We start from the raw sequence: 15,424 nt of genomic DNA, 5'->3' as shown, positions 1-15,424 counted from the left end.
AAACCCTTGCTGTTAACAGTTCTTTAATGCGTGCTTTACGAGCACCTATATATTGTGTCGGTTCTTTCAGTTTTATTCATTAGGTTTTCAAAGGCATAAGTACAACACCAGAGGTGCGAACGCAAGATGTGTGGTTATCTGAAGAACTCATTTCCATGGCAGCGGGGCCAAGCGATTTAGCGTTTTTATAGTACCAGGAAAGGAGAAGCGGCACTTCGCCTTTGCCGCGCAGGCATAAGGAGACGTGCGGCAGACGCCATAGTCGGCAGGATTCAAACCTGCGCGGGGAGTCCCCAACGGATTTCGAGTCCATCGCCTTAACCACTCGGCCACGACTACAGCGAGTTCGCCATCGCCGCATTCCTCCTTTAATCTAACACGGAGTGCGACGTGGCTGCGGAAACCTTTTCAAAGTCGCTCTCCGTTAAAAAAAAATAAATACCTTTGACAAAATACGTGCCGGCAGACAGACACGCCTCAGAGGGTTTAAGGCTGGCTTCACGTTCAAATGATAAAGTCTCCCCGTCCGGATGTCAAAATGCAGTTTTGGCAGACAAAAAAAACAACAACAAACCACAAATGTGGATAAGGATTTTACAAGCTGCACCACACTGCACTTTCAAAAGCATTTACATTCCTGTTAGACACAGGAATTGCCTTTGATTTGCGTGCTTACAAACGCCATGGAAAACGAAACAAAACTAAAGCCCTCAGCTCTTGCACTTGATTATAATGCCATTACGTGTCGAAGCAGGAATTTACGTCATCCTACCACTGCAACACGGGAAATAGAGGGAAATTAGCACACGCTACGAATCGTCTCAATCACTCCCTAGAGTCGTAAGGCGCATTGAAGGGTGCACCCCCATCATTAATCGTTGTGCCTCTGTGAAAGGAAAGCTCTTGAGCAGTCTTTGAAACAGCTCGGATGAAACACTTGATTGCTTCCATGTGCATCTGGAGTCCATTTCTTATTTTCACTTCACGCCGCCCAAAGCATTTCTAAAACAGGAGATTCGCATTTGGGAATGCGCCCTGCCCTACAAATAAAACAGGTCTACGGGTCTGAAACCTGCTCCACGGAAAACAGCTCTGTTGCGCATTTGATCAAAGGGAGAGTCGCTGTTCTTACTTTTTGATGACATAACACCCAAAGGGGCTTCTTTGGAGCTGTATTCCAACCAGCATCCTAAAGTTTCTTGGCGGTATCCTTTACAGTCCTCTGTTCGGTCGACAAGGACAGAAGGGGGCAGCTTTCCTCACACATACAGTGCAATGTACTGTACTGTTCCCGTTCATTGAATTCGCAGTTCTGCATCAGACCTCTAACTCGTTACATTAGCTTGGATTTAAGCCACGAAGCAGGCTTCTACTGTATAAACGTCTAGAGGAAACACAAACTATTTGAGAGGCCATCATCCCAGGGGGAACTGACAAAGTCTATCCCTAAACACCTAGTGCAGTCTCTCGAGAGACTGTCAAAAATCGCTTTCTCCGTTTGCGTTGCAAGTAAGTGAAAACGCGGTATCAACCCAGAGCCACTTGGCAGCACGGGCATGTAAATACTGTTACTGTCACTGCTCGATACCGACGTTAGGCTACTATACCATGTTCAGCCACCGCTAGAAAATGTACGGCTCTAGTACCGGAGCAAAGAACAGGAGGGCCAACACCGAACGGGCACAAGTGTCAGACAAGGAGAGCGACAAGGATGGGACTCGACCCCATGTGTGCAGAGCACAATGGATTAGCAGTCCATCGCCTTAACCACTCGGCCACCTCGTCAACAAAACTGGGCTGTCCTGACATGGGTTGGCGCACTCCAGTTGATCTTTTTCTTTTTTTTCCCTCATACTCGAGGGTCATTTTCCTGTTCCACATGCGATTTCAACATTTTCCTTGGGAGATGTCAAGCCAGCAAGCCACTACTGTGGTTCAGTGGCCAGTGTGGAGTTCAGTGGCCCTGTTGTACACAGAAAGCACATTGAGCTCCTTGGACATGAAAAGTTCCAGATAAAAGCCATTTGTCATCCTTTCTCTTGGTGTCGATGTTGCTATTGTATGTAAAGGTGGCAACTTGCTCAGCGAGCAGGCGGAGCACACACCGAATGCAGATGTGTCTGAGTGGTGTGTCCAAGTGGCTGCAAAAAGACAGCACTCCCAGGGCGCCGTGGCTTAGTTGGTTAAAGCGCCTGTTTAGTAAACAAGAGATCCTGGGTCTGAATCCCAGTGGTGCCTTTTTTTGTTCTGTGTTCTCTAACAGAACTGGTCATTATGGACAACCGCATACGTCTAGACTTAATTAAATGCAAGTATTCATTTCCTGTCTTGAACGACTTGTTTTTCTTAAAATGGATGCAACTTGCAAAATATGAAATACAAACCTCGCTAATCAGCGCTCGCGGCTGGCAAAAAAAAAAGAAGTCAGCAATGTTTTTTTCTTTAACCTTAAGCCTGCTAATGGAGAAGAACCTAGTCGCCATATCACATACATCCGTTTCAACGATAAGAAGGTAACAACTATCCTCACTCCAGTGTAAATCTCACGTTGAGGGCATATTTTTTTCCACTTTACCATGAGTCGGGCACAGCTGCACAGAGGCGAGAGCAGAGCAATGAGGTCACGGGGACAGGGGAGTCACACGCTGGCGGTTTGAACACGCGGAAGATCACTGAGGGATCCACAGTATGTGGACCCTCCGTGCGCCATCATTCCACACTCCAGACTCTGAATCCTGCCATCCGAGTTAAGATCTCGGCGGAACCTGAGGCGCAGTTCTTTCTTAAAACGTAATCTGGTGAGCATTTCTAGAATCGTACTTGTATAGATGCAGCCTTTAATGTGTTGCTAGGTTAAAATTTATGACTTCTTGAACTTCAGTAGGCAACTGCCCTCTTGATTTCGGATTTAATTTCTTTATTACAGGGGCGCTTTTATGATGACAGAGTCATGTTCAGGTACTTTGCTTGATGGAGGAAGCTCATTTCGGACTCTGTGATCTGCTCACCTGGAAAGGTCTGCTGTACTTCTACAAGAGAGAAGTAGAGTCTGGAGGAAGGGACAATTTTATGATGCTTTGGAAGGTAATGTTTTTTTTTCTTTGAAATCGAAATGAATCAGAATATCAGTGCAAAAGACAAACTCTTGGTTTGGTTTAAAGAGATATGATTTTAAAACAGACAAAATGTAGAAAACAGGTGTTTCTCACTTTTGGAAAAGAATGGACCGGGGGTAATATTTTACTAGTTGCAGTGCTAAGCTCACTGGGTTACAGTCCTGCAATGTCACACCAGGGTCAGTGGTGCAATGGATAATGTGTCTGACTATGGATTAGGAGTTTGGAGGTTCGACTCCTGCCTGGCGCTGGTTGTTTTTAAACACATCAGCCTACTCCCTAAGTAGCCTGTGCTACTTACTGCATTGTAAGAGCGATTGTGAGCGGTTTTGTTTTCTCTCTTTGACCAGCCCAGCTGCGCCCCACCCGAAGGCAGGGAAGCACAAAAATTGTATGGAACTCATTCATGCTCCTCTCCATGGAAATCTTTAGTAAAAGGCAAAAGATTTGTACGAGATGAAGAGAAACCAGAGTGCGTGGCTGGACAGCTGCAGGAGCCCAGGCCGCCTTCAAGCCCTCTGCCCTGCCGGTCGTGGTTGGCAATGCACCTGGCCTTACAAACGAGCCAGTGGGGCCCGTTCAGCTCCGGGCTCATCGCCTGCGGCTCTCGGCTTACCTGGCAGGGGAGATACCTTGATCAGCCTGTAGTTGGTGTAGTTGGATTGTTTTCTTGTTTTCTGGAAGCAGTGTTTGTTTTGCAGTTTGAGATGGCAACCTTTGGATCCCGCAAGAATGCTGTACGTTTTGAGCTTTTGGATGACCTCTTCATGGATCGTATGCAGTTAGGCAGAAAAGTGTTACAGAAGGAACTTGGCTTTGAACCTCGGCACTTGGATTTCATCTTCGCTCTCCCAGGTCAGAAAGCATTTGAGGTTGTTTTTGCTACCTATTCTCTGTTTGAACAATGTGTGGATGTGTTTGAGGCAAAAAGAGGGAAAGTTCCTGCCCTTGAGAAGATCAACTTGCAGCCTCTGACACAGAGAGAGAGGAAAACGGTGCATGTTGTTATGTTCTCGGAAATGGCAAAGACGGAGGACATTCACACCTGGCTTAAGCAGTACTGCACAGTCCACCATGGAACTGAGGTTAGAGATGTTGACGGTATAAAAACAGGAGCAAGGAAATTCGAGGTTCGCTTGCTACCGGACAATGTAAATGGAGGCTTAAGGCACCTGCCCTCTACAATCCGGCTGGGCGCCTGCAATGGCTATGTTTTTTATGTGGGACAACCAAAGGTGCGTCGGCGCTGTGGTGCTGTGGGACACCTGGCATCGTCCTGCACTGTGAAATGCTGCAAGACCTCTGGCAAACAGGGACATTTAGCCTCTGACTGTTCAATGCTGCCAAAGTGCAATTTATGTGGCTCGGAAGGACACGTTTTTAAGAACTGCCCTCACGCCTACGCCAATAAACTCAAAATGAGAAAGGATGAGGCAGTGCTTGTTTCAGCCAAACCGGCCCGAAAAGCCAAAGCAAACAACAAGTCAAACAAAGAACCCTTGTTGAACAAAGAGTCTCAGCCTCCAGCCAGGATCAGTCCTGCTGTGGCTCCGGGGCCGGTGGAAGAGAAATCCACTACGCTCCCACAACCGCAGACTGCACCAGACAAGCACGAGGGTTTGAAAACCCCAGAGAACAGCGAGGACCCCTCCCCCACTCCTGCTCCTCAGAACGAGGGCCATTGTGGGGCCCCCACCGGTGGAGCGGGTCCAGCGACGATACCCAGGATTCAGCGGAGCTGCTTTTCTCAGACTCTGCAAGTGCTACAGATGCCCTCCTCTCCTCCATCCAGTCCGTCACGGAGGATCTGCAACAGCTGGTGGGTGAGGGGGAAGAGGAGACTGGTGCATCGGCTGCACCCCTTTCCCCTCAGTGCTACCAGGAGCTGGACTTGAGGAAAAGGAAAAATGACTCTGTTTTCTCCCCGAGCGAGGAGGAAGGAGAGCATGGCGATAGGGACAGCTGGAACCCCTCCACCCCTCCTTCTACCCCCTTCCTTGAAATGGACTCCGTGAACGCTTTTACTGCTGCCACCCTGATGAAGGCTCATTCAGAGGATGGCTGGCAGGAAATTGGTAAGAAGAAAAAGAAAAAGAGAAGGTAACAGGTGAGACCGAAGAGAAATGTGTTTTGTAAAGACTGGTTCCACTTTCTTATGTAATATGGCTCTAAACATAATTTCTCTTAACACCAGAGGTATCAATGACAGAGTTAAATGCCAGTGTGTCTTTGATTACCTCCAGCAGAGAGAGGGAGATGTGTTGATGTTGCAGGAGTGTGCTTTAGCCTATCAAGAGAGGTATAAAAGCTTTGAAGATAGGTGGGATAAAGGGCCTTCTGTTTGGTCAGGGGACAATAACAACAGAGCCTCTGGCGTGGCCATTCTTTTCAAAGGATGGGCTTTCAAATTGAAAAGTATTCAGAGGGTCATAGATGGCAGGTTGCTGTGTGTGGATGTGGAATGGGGGACCGTTAACCTGCGGCTAATCAATGTGTATTGTCCTACTGACGTGGGAGGAAGGGTGGAGCTACTCAAGGCACTCTCTCCCCTATTGTTAAGTAGCACAGACGTGATAGTGGGAGGGGATTTTAATTGTATCTTAGAGCACACAGACAGGCAGTCTAGCTCTCCGATAAAATTGGATTCCAGCTCACTGGCCCTGCAAAACTTAGTTCAAGACTTTAAACTCTCAGACACATATAGATGTATATATCCCACAACAGCAGGATATAAATGGTCAGGGAGGAATAGCAGCTCCAGAATTGACTATTGCTTTGTCTCAGAGAGAGTGAAAGTTGTTGGGGTCACTCTTCAGCCTGTCTTCTTCTCAGATCATCAGGCTTTAGGGTGTAGAGTGGAACTCAAGGGCGGGACTGTCTTTGGCCCAGGCCTATGGAAACTCAACACTAAGCTGCTAGAGAACGAGGGGGTAGTATCCCGCTACAAGGAGAAACTATCACAGTGGCTGTCCTTGCAGTGTCTGTACGGGTCAGTAGGAGAGTGGTGGGAGGAGGTGAAGATGAGGACAAAGGCCTTTTTCATGGCTGAGGGAAGGAAGGCTGCTGCCAGACGGAGAGGAGTGCTAGCCAGGAAACAGAGGCAGCTGCAGCGTCTCTACACGATGCTGCACAGTGGCTTCGCTGTGCTCGAGGATATCACCCTTTTAAAAAAGGACATCCGGAGCATAGCCGAAGAAAGTAGTCGAGGAGTGCTGTTAAGAAGCAGAGTGCAGTTCTTGGAAGAAAATGAGAAGTGTACTCGCTTCTTTTTCAGGAAAGTGGTAGGCTCCAAGTCTGTCATGGAAAGTGTAGTTGATGAGGAGGGACGAGAGAGAACAGAGCCGAGTGCTATCCTCTCCTGCACCAAGGCCTTCTACTCAAGACTGTACAGCTCTACAGAGGTAAAGGATGAAGAAATTCATTTTTTTACCTCAAAGCTAGAAAACGTTTTGAGTGAAGAAGATAGGGAAGTACTTGAGAGGGATTTGACAATAGAAGAGCTGAGACAGGCTATGGAGAGCTTACAGAAGAGGAAAACTCCGGGTGCTGACGGGCTCCCTAAAGAATTTTATTGCACCTTTTGGGATCTGCTTCAGGATCCGCTACTGCTCCTATTCGAGCGAAGCTATAAGACAGAATTGCTGCCTGACTCCTTAAGAGAAGGCACTATCTCTCTCTTGTTTAAGAAAGGAGCAAAGAATGACATAAAGAACTGGAGACCCCTCAGCCTGTTAGGCGTGGACACTAAGATCCTGTCCAAAGCCCTTTTCCTGCGCCTACAAAATGTAGTGGCCTCACTGGTAGGGAAAGAACAGACTTGTGGGATAGCAGGACGCCTGATGAGCGACAACCTGGCCTTGTTGAGGGATGTCTGTCTGTACTCAGAGGATCGCTCCCTCCCTCTGTGCATTTTAGGTGTAGACCTAGAAAAGGCCTTTGACCGCCTAAACCGGCAGTACTTAACATTGGTACTTGAGCACATGAATTTTTGCCCCATCATGAGAAAGTGGATTAACCTGCTGTACACAGGTAGCAACAGCAGAGTAATGGTTAATGGCAATAGATCACACCCCTTTGAAGTCTGTTCAGAGGTGAGGCAGGCCTGCCCATTATCCCCCTTGTTATTCGTTTTGGCTATGGAGCCCTTAGCCTGTGCCTTGCGCCAGGATCAGGCCATTAATGGGATACCAGTGCCTGGAAGTGGGGGAGGAGAGGTAAAGACATCTCTATACATGGATGACCCTGCTCCTCTCTGACAATGCCTCAATTAGCAGAGCTCTGCAGTGCTGTGATCGTTTCTCTTTGGCTTCATCCGCAAAAATTAACAAATCTAAGAGTGAGATTTTTTATCAGAACTGGAGGGAGCCAAAAGAAGGACATGATCTCAGGCTGCAAGAGAAGAGAATTAATTTACAGGTGCCATTCCCCGGCATTGTGGCCATTGTCGGTGCTCACACGCGATAAGATAAGGCGGAGGAGAGTGGGGCATGCCCAGCGGCAGACATTCAAGGAGGGGGCAGTGCGAGGTGAGGTGAGGTGAGGTGAGGTGCGACACCCCGGAGCCCCGACGCAGCTAATGCGGAGCACTTGTTGGACTGGCATCGAAAGGACGTGTGCGCACGGACGTGGTGATTCCACACATCCTGAATAAATCATGATATTGTTAGTTGCTGTAGCTAGACGTTCAAATGAGTTTCATGGCCAGATGGACTGTTTCCTCCAGCGGTATAGTATTGCAGTGAGACAGCACGATGCCTGCAAGACTGTCACGCTAAACGCCACAGATTGTGTTTGTGTTGGACAGTTGGACCCTACAGTTGGACCCTCGTCGACAACCTGAATAGCTTATTCAGAAGCAGTGCTGGACCGGGAACGAACCAGCTTCTTCCCAGGCACAAGAGTGACTTGTGAGGACTCGCGGTCACACTCTGTGCATAGAGACTTTCTACCAGCCAGCCGGACTGCTGGTAGATCCCCTCGGAGCAACGACTGCCCTGCGCGCCGCAGTCAGATTCCTCCGCCCGTCCTACTCCGAGCTGCACCTTGACTGGTTGGCCGGTAGCCAGAGGACGCCGGGACAACGCCCATTGGACAACCGCTGGAACAGAGGCTGCAACAGAGCCTGTCAGCTGGTTTGGTGTTCGTGCCGGGAAATTCCAAATCCATACACAGTGGATAAGTAAACCCCATGTTCTACATTGCGTCTCGAGAATTTAATTGTACCTCAACACAAGTTGTTATCAATTTAATTCATGAGTAATGTATTTACTTCCGAGTTTGGAGTAACAGTGGGTAATAACACTGATTAGCGATTTGGTAACCGAACGATATATATTGACATATATTCTCTGTTGTGTATCTCTTTGTGTTTGCATCTCTTCGGGATTATATACCTTGTATATTGATAACCCTCACAGTAAGGTCTGCCACTCGTATCCAGGCAGACTAGTATATGTTTGGTGCACAATTTATATTAATAAATGTATCTAGTGTATTGAACCCCTGTGTGTGCGTTGTTAGTTGTTCTGACGATTGATTTTCTAAAAGCCCCAACGAACAACCTTGTGATTACTGCTACAATTAATAATTGTCTCAGTAAACCCATCAAACCATTACATTTAATGGCGTCCCTGGGTGGGTGAGTTTAGAATGAAATGAGAATCAGTCGCACAGAATAACTGAAGTTCAGCACAGCACCGCGGCTTCTATACGCGAATACCGGGTGTGCTGATAACTGCGTAAAGAAATCCCCCTGTTTTCTAGCGTTTAGTGTAACGTGTGCTGATTGGAAATCCATCTGCTCGGGTGTCTAGATTCCATACTGTATTTTGGAAAAAGAAAAAAAAAAGTAATACTCTTAAAGTTTTTCTGACGTAATGACAATGGCTGCTAAAATGTCTGAAGTGGAGTCGCTTATAAGTACTATTTCTAGCGACGACAATCCTGGTTACTGGAGTGGTATCGAAAAGTTGAACTTTGATGATATTGAGAAGCTGCAAGTAGATTTAGTAGCTAAGGTAGCGAACCAGCTTAACACAGGAGTGTCTGTGAACGCAGTTCTGGTCCTATCGAGTTTCACCTTAAATCTAGCTAAACAGCTGGAACTGTCTTTGTCCGAGCTGACAAAGTTTCAAAAGCTTCAGGGAACGCTAGAAAGATATAAGGTGGAGCGAGTCGAGTTGTTGGATATAATCAGAGAAAAGAGAGTGAAAAATGAGGAAAGTGAAGACTGACTCAGGGAAGTTTTAGGTAAATTAGATGACTTGTCTGCTAGAGAAACTGCGGCTGAGGTAGCTAGGAGAGACCTGGAAGGGAGCTCGAAAGAAAAAGAAAAAGAAATTGAGAGTTTAAATGAGCTCAGCCAGGAAAGGCAAAAGGAGTCAGATGCTGCCGTACTGGAAGCAAAATAGACTAGATCCCACTTGCATGCCAGCCCACCTAGCAGCCCGGAGCGCTCACCCAGCGCGCCGGGAGGAGGTTTCTCCCGGCCAGGGTCTGTGGTCGGATCGGCATGGGGGAGATCGCCGAGTCCTGCGCGAAACGCAAGGGCGAGTCAGTTCAGGCATAGACCCCCTGCTCCTGATCACGGCCGTCTCCCTGCCCGCGGAGAAACCGTAAAAATTAACCTCCACTCCCTGAGGCAGTTAGCCAAAGATGTAGAAAGGTTTGACCCGTCAGTGTCAGGGAATAATGTGGAGACCTACATCGATGAGCTGAGATATACTTTGCAGTTTATGCCCGAAGCGTCCGAACAGGAAAAGGCTATGTAAGTAAGGAAAACTACCAGCCGAGCGATCCACGAGTGGATGTCTAGACAAGGACCGGAAGTCTGTAATAGCTTTGAGGAGCTGTGTCAGGCAATGATCGGAGAATTTTCGGCTTTTATCGATCCCATAGCTGCCGTGGCTGCTGTGCACCATATTAAGCACGAAAAAGCTGAAGCCCCTCGCGACTATTATCAGAGGCTTAGGCGCACTTATTTTGCAGGGCGGAATGAAGAGGGTTGCGAAGAGAACGTGAATTTCAAAGGTTTATTCATTGCTAATCTGCATCCCTCAGTCAGGAAAATGATTGTGATGCACACACAGCGATGAAAATGGCTGACATTAGAAGGTTGGCTCAAAAAGCCTGGGGAGCTGAAGTCTCTGCTTCCTCAGAGCGAAAACCTGCTAAAACGGCCGTGTTCGCCACTAAAGCCAGCAGGGTTGACGACTCGCCTCAGCTCGAGGCAGCTGAGGTTCCTGAGCTCGCTAAGCCCCGGCACAAAATAGGCAGGCAGGACCGCACTAAGCGTCAGAGCCGCCGTGAGCGCTACGGGGAAGGCAAGGGCTCAGGCAGAGTCTATCATAAGACTGGACGAAGGGAGTCGACTGCAGCCCGCCTGGCCAGGCTTGAACAAGCCCTGCCTGAGAGATCAGGACAGGGTAAACCTTCTGCACCGAATGCCAGAAGTGTGAATGAGCTTAGGGGGACCACGCCCCTTCTCACTGGAGGAGGCGGGGATCCGTCCCAAGCCCCTCCCTCAGTCTATCTGATTGGGTGGGAGGGTTCCTGCCTGGAAGAAGGCTGTGACTCTGAGTTGGGCGCTGACCCCGCCCCTGAAGTCAAAGAAAAGGCAGGCTTCCAACAATTCTTAGGGAATCTCAGCCAGAAAGGCAAAGCAAGGCGTATTTATATCAAGGTTTTTCTTGAAAACGTCTTAGATAGAGAAGCACTGATTGACACTGGGGCTGAAATTAGTTTGATGTCAGCCGATCTACTCAGCGAGCTCAAACGAGTAGCGAAAGGAAAAGGCATCAGACTTAAGGTAGAACCGTGTAAGATAGATATTTCCAGCTATACCCAGGATCATGCCAGGATCACACACCGAGTGTGGGTGGCACTTAGGTTCGGGCCAATGAACATGGTGCATCCTGTTTACATCTCTAGGTTAAAAAGAGAGCCACTACTCATTGGCCAAGACCTGCTTGACAGGCTGGAGCCTCTGGTGGACTGCCAGCGTGGAAAATTGTGGGCTCAGGTCAAAAACCCTAAGCCTGTTGCACAGCAAAAAGGGGGATTCAGTGGTTATGCTGTGATCACACAGTGCCCACTGAACACTATAGCTGAGTTGGAGGTTCCTCCTGGTTCCTCTGGACGAGAATAAATGTCTCTTCTTGCTTTCCAAAACTACAGGGAAGTCCTGCCCAGGCCAGCACTCCCACGGTCTCCCAACTACAGGAGCAGTGCTCCGAGCAGCTGCTTGACCCGCCAGGTAAAGCACACCCCCTTTTCATCCCTGAAGAAGAGTGGATCTCCCTGTCCGGTAATGAATGGGAGTCCTTTCTGTGCACCCTGGTACCTCAGGGGGTCCAGGACTACCACCCCATGGTGGTGGGAGGGGGTCCAGGTGGCAGAAGTGCAGGTTGATGATGTAATTCTTAGCCTCAGCTCTGAGAAGTCCATAATCAGTGAAGGTCTGTTCGAGGACCTGTCGCGAAGCTGTCAGGTGACCCTGGTGACGCAGTCACAGGTTCTGTGGTGGGCACCCCCACCTCATAGGTCCATTTGGAGCAAAGGAAGCTGTGTAGCTTCCATCTCCATCGGAAAAAGGAAGTTTGCTCACTACTTCCAGGTAGCACCTCAGCTGACCCATTCGGTCTGCATTGGTGCAGACCTATTGGTTCGACTGGGCGCCCAGCTGGACACAGTAAACAGTGTGCTGTGGAAACGGGTGGACCCAGATGCCCACTCTCTAAGCGGTGACCCCGAGAACATTCGGTCAGGTCAGACGATTCCTCAGGCCTGCCAGGTAGTAAACGAATCGGACCTGATCGTTCCTGCGTCAACAGCAGGGTTTCCGGTACGCCTTGTCCTAAAGAAGGGACAGAGAATGGACGCTGAGATGGTTTTCTTCCAACCATCAGCTCAGTTTATCAGACTGAACCTAGCAGTCTGTTGTACCCCCACACTGGAACGGAATGGCCGAGCCACCTGCCTGTTGGTGCAGAACATAGCAAAACAAGATGTCAAAATCCTTGCTCGCACTGACATGGGACTGGAATTGACAATAGTTTCTATGATTTCGAACTGGCCATCCCAGTACTGGGGCAGCTCCCTGGTCCCTTGGCTTCATAAAAGCGCCACTGTAATAAAGAAATTAAATCCAAAATCAAGAGGGCAGTTGCCTACTGAAATACAAGAAGTCATCAATTTTAACCTAGCAACACATTAAAGGCTGCATCTATACAAGTACGATTCTAGAAATGCTCACCAGATTACGTTTTAAGAAGGAACTGCGCCTCAGGTTCTGCCGAGATCTTAACTCGGATGGCAGGTTTCAGAGTCCGGAGTGCGGACTGATTGCGCACGGAGGGTCCATATACTGTGGATCCCTCAGTGATCTTCCGCGTATTCAAACCGCCAGCGTGTGACTCCCCTGTCCCCGTGACCTCATTGCTCTGCTCTCTCCTCTGTGCAGCCGAGCCCGATTCACGGTAAAGTGAAAAAAAATATGCCCTCAACGTGAGATTTACTCTGGAGCGAGGATAGATGTTACCTTTTTATCATTGAACAGGATGTATGTGATGTGGCGACTAGGTTCAATTTTGTATCCTCTTTAAAAGATTAAGGACTGGGGTGAGCGTGATTTACCACCCTTTCAGCTAAGAACCCGACGTACGCACCGTTTAAGCTGCATAGACTCGGTCGTTTAACTCTTCTCCATTAGCAGGGTTAAGGTTAAAGAAAAAAAACATTGCTGACTTCTTTTTTTTTGCCAGCTGCTAGCGCTGATTAGCAAGGTTTGTATTTCATGTTTTGCAAGTTGCATCCATTTTAAGAAAAACAAGTCGTGTTAAAGACAGGAAATGAATACTTGCATTTAATTAAGTCTAGCCGTAGGCGGTTATCCACTGGGATTCAGACCCAGGGCCTCCTGTTTACTAGACAGGCGCTTTAACCAACTAAGCCACAGCGCCCCGGGAGTGCTGTCCTTTTGCAGCCACTTGGACACACCACTCAGACACATCTGCATTCGGTGTGTGCTCCGCCTGCTCGCTGAGCAAGTTGCCACCTTTACATACAATAGCAACATCGACACCAAGAGAAAGGATGACAAATGGCTTTTATCTGGAACTTTTCATGTCCAAGGAGCTCAATGTGCTTTCTGTGTACAACAGGGCCACTGAACTCCACGCTGGCCACTGAACCACAGCAGTGGCTTGCTGGCTTGACATCTCCCAAGGAAAATGTTGAAATCGCATGTGGAACAGGAAAATGACCCTCGAGTACGAGGGAAAAAAAAGAAAAAGATCATCTGGAGCGCGCCAACCCAGTTGGGACAGCCCAGTTTTGTTAACGAGGTGGCCGAGTGGTTAAGGCGATGGATTGCTAATCCATTGTGCTTTGCACGCATGGGTTCAAATCCCATCCTCGTTGGTTTCCATGTCTGTTTCCATTCTGTTTTTGATCCCTATTGCTCAATGCACAGTGAAAGCATTGCATACATGTGTCTGACAATGAGAAATGGGCCCCTGAGACAGTCATTTGCCTGTTTCACAAATGATCGTATTTTACTAGAGATTCTGTTTGGGATTCAGATGTGCATTCGGACAGCAATCCCTTTCAAGAAATGATACGTTCTGGATGAGGTCAAAGGTGCTGGAACACTGTATTTAGGATGTGTTTGCAGTTATTCTGTGTTTCTAGCTTCAACCCAGTGATATATATATATATGCTCACTGCTTTTTTGGTACATGCCCAGGGCAATAATCATTATGAGGATTTATTTCCATATGTGCTAGAGGTAGTGTTGTGAAATTCTTCAACACACTGGATCGCAGGTTTAAACCTGCACTCTTACTCCTTAAATACCAACAAATGCAGATATGTAGCAATCATATTGTAGCTGACACTCATTTGCCTGTTTCACAAATGATCATATTTTACTAGAGATTCTGTTTGGGATACGGATGTGCATTCTGACAACAATCTCTTTCAAAAAATGATTTTACCTTATCGCAGCTTTGCCCCTCTTGCCTCTTTGGAAAATATCTCCATCTTGTGGTCGTTGTTGGTAATGTCTAGACAATATCTCCATCTTGTGGTCGTTGTTGGTAATGTCTAGACAATATCTCCATCATGTGGTCGTTGTTGGTAATGTCTTCTTATGCCCTTTTTTTATTTCAATTCTTTATTAGTTGATTCTAGAATCTCTACAATAGAGCTGAAAATATCAGTTTTGTAGCAGACAATATGACATTAGTTATAGTCCAATTAAGACTTTATTACCCTGTTTGTAACATAACAAATTAAAATTGATTAAAACTAAGTTTGGAACACCAGGGAACATAAAAAATGATTTTTAGGAAAACCATGAGGTTCTCTGTGTCCGATGCCTGCAAGGGGAGAAAGCTAGAATCCTTTGCTTTTTCAAAATTTGAAAATAAACATCATATAACAACAGCTTTCATTCCTAGGAGTGAAAAATAACCATTTTTGAAGACATATTAGTTTCTAAAACACTACAATAAAGTTAAAAACATCCGTTTTATATTACTTTTAGTATTTTTAGTGAAATTAGTCATTTATTGCACTATTTTTAATATAATCTCTAATTAAAAGTGAATAGAATTAAGTTTGGAGCAACAAGGAACACAAAAAAAAAGATTTTAAGGAAAAAAATGATGTCTTCTGTGCCAGGTGCCTGCAAGGGGAGAAAGCTAGAATCCTACCCAGGCTCCTGGAGCTCTGTCCTGGCTAAAGGAGGGTGAATCCATCCCCTTCAAAGCTCCATGAAAAAATGATCATTTAAAATTTGAAAAAAAAAACATCATATAACAACAGTTTTCATTCATAGGAGTGAAAAACAACCATTTTTGAAGACATATTAGTTTCTAAAACACTACAATAAAGTTGAAAACATCCGTTTTATATTACATTAATTTTTGTGAAATTAGTCATTTATTGCACTATTTTTAATAAAATCTCTAATTAAAAGTGATTAAAATTAAGTTTGGAACAACAAGGAACACAAAAAAAAAGATTTTAAGGAAAAAAATATTGTCTTCTGTGCCAGGTGCCTGCAAGGGGAGAAAGCTAGAATCCTACGCAGGCTCCTGGAGCTCTGTCCTGGCTAAAGGAGGGTGAATCCATCCCCTTCAAAGCTCCATGAAAAAATGATATTTTTAAATTTGAAAAAAAAAACATTATAGAACAACATCTCTTGGTCAACAGAGTGCAAAAATCCAACTTTGAAGAAAATCCATTGACTGATCCCCGAATCCTGAAGTTTCTTTGCATGATATCGGGCTTGCAACCACTTTCTA

General features: G+C 46.7%; 4 non-coding genes across 4 annotated transcripts; 1 reads left to right on the top strand and 3 right to left on the bottom strand.

Moving 5' to 3' along the window:
* Nucleotides 1–257: 257 nt before the first annotated feature.
* trnas-cga (transfer RNA serine (anticodon CGA)) lies at nt 258–339 on the bottom strand. Its single transcript has one exon. It is a non-coding gene; the product is annotated as a tRNA-Ser (tRNA).
* A 1,364-nt stretch (nt 340–1,703) lies between these two features.
* Nucleotides 1,704–1,785, bottom strand: trnas-gcu (transfer RNA serine (anticodon GCU)). Its single transcript has one exon. It is a non-coding gene; the product is annotated as a tRNA-Ser (tRNA).
* Nucleotides 1,786–3,475: 1,690 nt separating this feature from the next.
* Nucleotides 3,476–3,592, bottom strand: LOC148633982 (U5 spliceosomal RNA). The gene has a single exon (XR_015933793.1). It is a non-coding gene; the product is annotated as a U5 spliceosomal RNA (small nuclear RNA).
* Nucleotides 3,593–13,453: 9,861 nt separating this feature from the next.
* trnas-gcu (transfer RNA serine (anticodon GCU)) lies at nt 13,454–13,535 on the top strand. The gene has a single exon. It is a non-coding gene; the product is annotated as a tRNA-Ser (tRNA).
* The last annotated feature ends 1,889 nt before the right edge of the window (nt 13,536–15,424 follow it).

This window comes from Lepisosteus platostomus, unplaced genomic scaffold (genome assembly GCF_059453375.1).
Source record: "Lepisosteus platostomus isolate fLepPlt1 unplaced genomic scaffold, fLepPlt1.hap1 Scaffold_42_H1, whole genome shotgun sequence".
NCBI classification, from domain to species: domain Eukaryota; kingdom Metazoa; phylum Chordata; class Actinopteri; order Semionotiformes; family Lepisosteidae; genus Lepisosteus; species Lepisosteus platostomus.
The sequence above is the reverse complement of the archived record's forward strand: the minus strand, read 5'-3'. Positions and strand labels throughout refer to the sequence as shown.